Raw genomic sequence first — 7,864 nt, forward strand, 5'->3', positions numbered from 1 at the left:
CAATTCACCGGAAAAAAGACCATTGAATTCTTCGAGAAATGGCACATCAAGCGTATACTCTCCACGCCATATCACCCTGTCGGTAACGGCCAGGCCGAATCCTCCAACAAAATAATATTAAATATCTTGAAGAAAAAACTTGAGGACGCCAAGGGACTATGGCCGAAATTGCTACCAGAAGTACTGTGGGCATACCGCACCATGCCAAAAACAAGCACAGAAGAAACGCCATATTCACTAGTCTATGGGACTGACGCCATGATACCAGTCGAGGTCGGGGAACCAAGTTTGAGATACTCCAATGAAAGCGGATCAAGCAATGACGAGAACAGGAAATAAGACCTCGATGAAGCAGAGGATCGAAGAGACATGGCTTACATAAGAATGATAGCCCAAAAACAGCAAGCAGAACGGTACTACAACAAAAAGGCCAAAGTACGACCACTCAAAGTCGGAGACTATGTACTCAAGGCCAAAACACAGGCGAGCAATGATTCAAGAGAAGGTAAACTAGGAACCAACTGGGACGGGCCATACAAAATCACGGCAGCAGCAAACAAAGGATCATTCCAACTAGAAACAATGGAAGGATGGCTACTACAAAACAATTGGAACGTCGCCCACCTCAAATACTTCAACTTCTGAAAACGGACGCCCTCCAAGTCGTACTCTTTTTCCCTCGCCCGGGTTTTATCCTAATTGGATTTTCTCGGGGAGGTTTTTAACGAGGCGACGGAGGGGACGTCTCGAAGTTCAAGTATAATTCATCGCCCCTCCTGCCGACTATTTCTCCAGGCCGGACGATGAAGGGACTAGGTACACTAGAACTTCTCCAATATATGTATGGAACAAACAGAAACATGTAATATTCTCCAATGAATGAAATAAAGTAGCATCTTTGCACAACTCCACCAAGTCATTTTACATTTTACATTCGACATCGCTCGAATTACTTTATGTTCGACCTCGCTCGAATTACTTTACATTCGACCTTGCTTGAATTACTTTACATTCGACCTCGCTCGAATTACCTTACATTCGACCTCGCTCGAATTACCTTACATTCGACCTCGCTCGAATTACTTTACATTGGACCTCGCTCGATTACTTTACATTCGACCTAGCACGAATTACTTTACGTTCGACCTCGCTCGAATTACTTTACGTTCGACCTCGCTCGAATTACTTTACATTCGACCTTGCTCGAATTACTTTACCTTCGACCTCGCTCGAATTACTTTACACTCGACCTCGCTCGAATTACTTTACACTCGACCTCGCTCGAATTACTTTACATTCGACCTCGCTCGAATTATTTGATTTTCGACCTCATCAAACCCCAATCTCATTCGAGCAAATTAATACTCGACCTCAAGTCAATCTATGTTCGACTATATATCAACCATATACAAACAGCCGTAAAATTAGGGGCTTCCTCACATAGCATAAAAAGAAGAAGAAGAGGAAAAGAGAACGGGAGTCCAGAAATACATAGCAAAAAAGGAATTGTTCCATTCCAATTATTGGATTACAATACTTCTTACAAAGGGCTCGAGGTCACCCTCACAAAAATAACAAAGCAAAAAAAAAACTAAATACAATAGCTTCACGCGACATCATCCCCATCGGCGTACTCATCATCATACCAAGGATCAGAGGCAAGCCTACCCGCGGCGTCCTTATCCTCATCCCCGCCAGGCGTACTAGGGTCGTAACCACAATCTTCACGGGCTGCACGTGCCTTGACACTGACGCCCTCAAGCTCTGCTTCAGAAACATTCCCGGCAACCTTCAAATATTTGTACACGTCAAGTTGAGCCTCGACATGGACCCACATCTCATACAACTCCCACGGCACACCGGGATCAGCAGAAGTAGATGTAGACGGCTGTGACTGCCGTCGCGTATCCTCATCCCTCAAGACAACGACTTGCTCGTTAACCCGGACAACTCCACCTCTAAACCCTGATCCGTTCTTCCAATCTCGCCACCTTAAGCGCCGATGTCTCCACCTTATTAGCCCGCTCAGACCTGCAAACACGGAGGGCGTCATCTCGGGCCGCCACTTCGGCCATAGCAGCCATTCTGCCTTTCTCGGCCCGACCTAATTCTTCGATCTTGACACTCAGCTCACCCCTCAGATCGACAACCCTTGCCTCCCTCTGCCCGAGTTCATCCGTTAAGGATGCCACCTACGTCTGAAGGTCAGCGTTCTCAGCCATCACCCCCCTGCACACCTCGAGCTCGTCCTCTTTGGCTTTTAGCACTACCTCAAGCTCGCTGCACCTACTGATGGCCCTCATATGCTCATCGTCCCTCTCCCTTAGCTCTTCATCTTTCCTCGTCAGCTCATTATCTTTCTGTTTGAGCCCATCACGAAGCGACTGAAACTCGCCATCCTGGATAAGGAAGTCGGCCAACGTTGGGTGCTTAGTCCTTGTACTTGGAGGTCATCTTCTTAAAGATGGTCGTCCTCTGCTCCTCCCGCCGGTCGCGCTCGATCCCCATGATAAGAGTCTAATGCAAAATAACAAAGGGAAGTTAGTGTAAGCATATTACACGTACGAAACAAACCTAAATAACATGGAAAAGCACTCACCCGAAGGGCCATGCCAGACATGCCTAATGACAGGTCCGCATCTTTCATCGTCTGTAGCGCCGTATTCTCAGAAGCCGCGCACATGGGAGCAAAAGCCGGCACCGCCCATTCTGAGTTGGCCAAAAGGTCGTAGTCCACAGTGATGACTATGTGCCGATTAGGACCCTCCATCCTTATCTCCACATGAGTAGTCCTCTCCATGAAGGTCCGAATCTCCTCAGGGTCGATGTCCGAGCTAGAGTCGTCGTCCCCCGCAGGAACAACCCTGCTCCCCCCGGCCACTGATGATGAGCCACCTTCTATGGCCCGTGTAAGATCTCCGCTACCACAAACCACCTCAACCCCAGAGGGTCTCCTCTCCATGATGACACCTGTCGTAGAAACGGCCTCAACGTCTGGTGTGACCGCAGGTTCCGCCTCCAAAGCAACGAATTTTTCTGGCTCAACATCAGCGACAATGGCCTTCCCGGTCTCCATCCTTCGCCTTTTTCTCGACAATGTCTCCTCGCCATTAGACGGTTCATTTACGAGGTGAAAGATGGGCTGAGAAGAGATCTTACCCCGCACGGCAACAGTTTGAGGGCGGAGTCCCTTATTGGCGGAGCTTGAATCCGACCTCCTCGAGCTGACTCGGCCAAGGCAAATTGCATTCTGGCCGATGCGATAGCTTGGCAAAATGCAGGAACTGGAGACTTCGTCTTCTTGGAAACTCGCCGACCTGCGCCAAAGGGAGGTCGCATCAAAAAGCGATGGTAAACAACTATAAGCTGAGGTAGAAATAACACTTACCGGACGGAGCCTTGGGTCCAAAACGCTTGTGAAGGGACTCCCAATCGCGAATTCCCAGGGTATGGGGTAACACGCAAGCCACCCAATCTTCAATATCGAAGACGGGAGAAGGTGCACGCCTCTCAGCTGAAAATAAGGAAGCCACGAGTGAGTCGAAGATAAAAAAAATGATGAAAGAAAATAACGGGCATACGGCGAGATACTTACGATTATAGTTCCATTGTTCAGGAATCCCAGTAGGATCCGCCACCAGGTGCTCGCTCTTGACGAAAAAGTACTTATGCCAGAACTGCCGGTTCGTCTTATCATCCATCCCGGCCACCAACCATTTGATCCCACGATGCCGCAGGTGTATCAATGTACCTCTATAAAAGCTAGGCGAAAATAGATGCAACAAGTGGCGGATGTTGACCTCACAACCGGCCAACTTGGCATACTTCGCCAGCATCAGAACAACTTTGTACAAATAAGGGGAGAGTTGCGCCGGGCAGACATTGTAAAATCGGCAAAAGTCCTCCTCTAATGGGGGAGAGGAAGAGAATAACCGATTAAGAACAAATAGGCATAGAAAGCACATTATCAGGGTCGGTGAATCTCTACGATGTCGCTTTCGGCCGGAACAATTTCGACGTGAGGAGGAATGCGATACTTAGACCGGAGGTCATCTATTTGAGGCGGTCCCGTCTCAGAAAGCTTCTGAGCAGGAGCGGGAGCGGGTTCCTTTGGGAAATCATGTCTAGCCAAAGGGTTCTTGGGGACCACCTCCTCCACGGTGGGGAAGCTTTCCTCCTCTTCAACCATGAATTCCTCACCGCCGGGAGGAAGGGCCACCGATAAAGGAGTGGCATCGGAAACTTCGTCGTGAATATGAGGGGATGTTGACATATTTTTGCAGTAAAATGAATGCAACAAAATCTGAAGAAGAAGATATCAATTGGGTAAGAAGTAAGGGACTGGAATTGAAGAGGCTGCAAGAGATTGAAAGCGGAGATCGAAGAAGAAGATCAAAGAAAACAATACACATGCAGAATGAGAAACGATGAAATTTTTTGAAAGTGAAACCCCCCGCATCTATTTATAGGGTTGGGTGGAACCAGAATCGAAGCAAAGGACCATCAATGGCACCAAAATCGAAGCGACAGAAGCACAGACACTGCATGGGGAAGACGCGCGTGGTCATGACGTCACCCCACGTTAGCCACTCCAACCGCAGCCCTACTGGCCATGCTATTTTTTTGACCTCGGCCAATTTTGTTCCATCAACACAACCAAATTTCTTCTCAACGGTTGCAGACTGAATCCGCTCATCGAGGATGTGCAAGATCACGAACTCAACAAGCGGAGAGACTAACTGTATTGGTCTAAATTTGGATAGCTTGATAACTGCAAATAAACATGGTCAAGGATAGAGCCGACCATGGCACAATGGCGAGGAGTCGCCTTAAGAAGGATTATTGTCTAGGTCAAGCAAATAGGGGTAGGAAGCAACAATAGTATAGTTTAGCAATAGATATATGGAATATTCTATTGGATATTCTCTATGTTGTACTTTTTAGGGTTTCTTGGGGATAACCCTTATAAATAGGAAGAGATAAAGAACAAAAAGAGGATTTTCACTTTTTGATAAGAGCACTTGTAAAGAGTTGATGTAAAAGAAGAATCTATGTTAAAGTTTATTAAATTTAGCCTAGATAATGTTTTCAAGCTCAAGTCCAAACATATGGAATTATTTTCAAGAAGCACAAGAAGTCCAAGAAGCTTAAGATTGATATCAAGAAGCCAAGATTCTTTCCTTCTTAAAATAGGATTTATTTTATTCCTTTTAGAATAAGGATTTTTCTTTTGGTAGGATTCTAGTTCTTTTCCTTGTAGAATAGGATTTTACTTTCCTTGTCTTTAGTTATTTTATTTCCTTATTAGAATAGGAATTATAGTCATCAAAGAAGAGACTCTAGGCCTATATAAAGGGTTCTCTTGCCTTGTAGAAGAAAAATTCACGTTTTTGAGCTTTACCCTGATTTGCAATAAAGTGTTTTTCTCTATTTTGTCTTCTTTATACTTGTTTTTGGTTCCAAGCAAGGTGGCGATAGTCTTTATCTTGTTTTCAATTGCGTGTGGTATTTCTTTATCACGTTAATTGATTCCAAGTAGTGACTTTAGGAATCTTATAGTTCTTGATCATTCAAGAACATGTTTCTTGATCTAAATTCATTTTTTTTTTATCATAGGATCATAACTTTCCTTGAACAGGTACATCATCAATATTTACTTGTTTTGAACGAGTAAATAGTCTTTCTTATAGTTCAGATCGTCACCTTTCATCACGTCTTTGAATCATCAGATTCCGAGCCCTAAAGCTTGAGATACGCTGTTTCTTGAAATCGGACTACAAACCACGTTTTCGTTTCAAGATCTTGATCCTGGTCGGTTGGTTCTTTGTTAACTCGAAGAATCACATCAAGAGTTGACTACAGGAAATATACAAAAAGGCTTGTCTTGTTCACTGATTCTATTGCTCAAACACACGTCGTTCATTCTTTGTTTACAAGATCCAAAGATTCCTTATCCATCTTCATTTTTCATTATCCCACGTTGCTGTCAGGAAGAAGAATCACCCAAACCATCTAACCTTTGGGTGATAAATTCCTCTTTATTACCTTTATTGCCATTATCTAAATTTATCGCATGTTCTTATTATAACATTCATTGACAATCACTGAATACGTACCTGATCTTTATTATTCTTAAACACGATCTCATCTCAGGGATCTGTCTAGGTTTTTTATCTAGAATTTATTATATCTTACTAGGATTCACCTCCAATTTCCTCGTTAATTAGTTTAACAAAAAGCTTAACACTTTTTGATCAAACAGGTTTCCAGTTGAAAGACTAAGTTCTGAAATGTATATCTAGATCCATTTATACTTGATTTGTGAATATATAAGTAGGATTCAAAAATGGTCGTCCAGAAGTCAAGTTGAGAGTCAAGAGTCCATATTTTCTGTAGTGAAGCATTGGTAGTGTCACGTGTGCAGAAGCTCCCATGTCTCAACAGGTAAGAGTTGAGGTCCCCATTTTCACCTTGATGGTCTAATTTATAATATCTATTGCTGAATTGTCTGAATATGACTGGCTTTACTTTCGAGTAAATGCACATGAAATGCGGTGGACTCTTCTCTAGATACAGCTGTATTATATTTGTATGGTTGTTGCTCCCCATTTATTTGCTTTCCTTTTTCATATATTAATTACTTGCATACCATTTACTCCATTACCCGTTATAATTAATCACCACCAGATCTTTTTTTTTTACCTTTCCAAAATTTTGTGCTTGTGGTTTTCCTCCTTAATATCCTAATGACAACTACGTTTCTATAGAAAATAATCCACACTTGTGAATATGGGTGCATACAAGATTGTTGTAATCTCTCTCCTGTCCTAGAAAAATCATTTTTGTATGTCTCACAAGGATGGAAATATTTCCTGCAGCTTCCAAATTGCAGTTCATCGAGAGAAATTTCAGGCAGATCTTCTCTCTCTAATGTTTTTTGTTGCATTTCTTCTCTACATTATCCTTCTTCTGCCAGTGCTGAATGCTGAATCAACAAATGCAGAATTTTCAGCACGTTTGCTTGATTCAGTACTTCAAGATTATGCTTTCAGAGCATTTGTTAGGCCAAGAACTGGGATTCCTTACAATGGTAATGTGCCTTCCAATTTCAGTGGTATAAAAGTTGGTGCTCTGAGGCTGAGAAGTGGAAGCATGAGGAGAAGGGGTGTTAGCAGATACGAAGAATTTCATATCCCAATTGGTGTTTTGGAGCAGCCTTATGTGGAGAGACTTGTTTTAGTATATCACAATTTAGCCAATTGGTCCAGTTTGTACTACCCTTTACCTGGTTACACTTATCTAACACCAGTTTTGGGTATTTTATCTTATGATGCTTCCAATTTATCAGCTAAAAACCTGCCAGAGTTGGATATCAGAGCATCAGAGAAGCCCATTTTGGTCAATTTTTCTAGTGTAAAGCCAATGCCAATGGCTAAGTGTGTCTACTTTAATTTGGATGGTGCAGTGGAATTTGACAATGTGATTAGTGGAAATATTTGCAAGACTACCAAACAAGGTCATTTTGCTATAGTGGTTGAGTTCACTGCTGCTGAGCCAGAACCTGACAGTGGAGGTAGTGGTAGTAGTAGTAATGGCAAAAGTGATGATAGAAAAAAATGGGTAATATTTGGATCAGTGGTTGGCGGATTTGTGGCTTTGGTTTTCTTGGTTTTATTGATTGCTTGTGTAAACAAGTGTGATAAGCAGAAAAGGATTGGGAAAATGGAAGAGGCAGCAGAAAGAGGTGTGCCATTGCTGATGACAAGAGTTGGGAATACAAAAGCACCAGTGGCTTCACAGACTCGTACAAGACCTTTATTAGAGAATGAATATCTGCCATAGATCATACTCATTTAATTCAATT

The sequence above is a fragment of the Nicotiana attenuata genome, chromosome 7 (assembly GCF_001879085.1).
Source record: "Nicotiana attenuata strain UT chromosome 7, NIATTr2, whole genome shotgun sequence".
Classification (NCBI taxonomy): domain Eukaryota; kingdom Viridiplantae; phylum Streptophyta; class Magnoliopsida; order Solanales; family Solanaceae; genus Nicotiana; species Nicotiana attenuata.